This window comes from Psammomys obesus, unplaced genomic scaffold (assembly GCF_907164565.1).
Source record: "Psammomys obesus unplaced genomic scaffold, mPsaObe1.curated_primary_1811, whole genome shotgun sequence".
In the NCBI taxonomy this organism is placed as follows: domain Eukaryota; kingdom Metazoa; phylum Chordata; class Mammalia; order Rodentia; family Muridae; genus Psammomys; species Psammomys obesus.
This window is the reverse complement of record NW_026596288.1, coordinates 5,155-5,370: the sequence shown is the minus strand read 5'-3', so window position 1 is coordinate 5,370 and position 216 is coordinate 5,155.

Here is a 216-nt window from a genome sequence, read left to right as displayed (position 1 = left end):
GAGGGAGGGGCTTGTGGGGGGATACAAAATGAATAAAGTGTAATTAATAAAAAAATAAATAAAATAAAATTATATATATATATATATATATATATATATAAACACCAGAAGAAAGAGAGAGAAAGAGAGAGAGAAAGAGAGAAAGAAAGAAAGAAAGAAAGAAAGAAAGAGAAAGAAAGAAAGAAAGAAAGAAAGAAAGAAAGAAAGAAAGAAAGA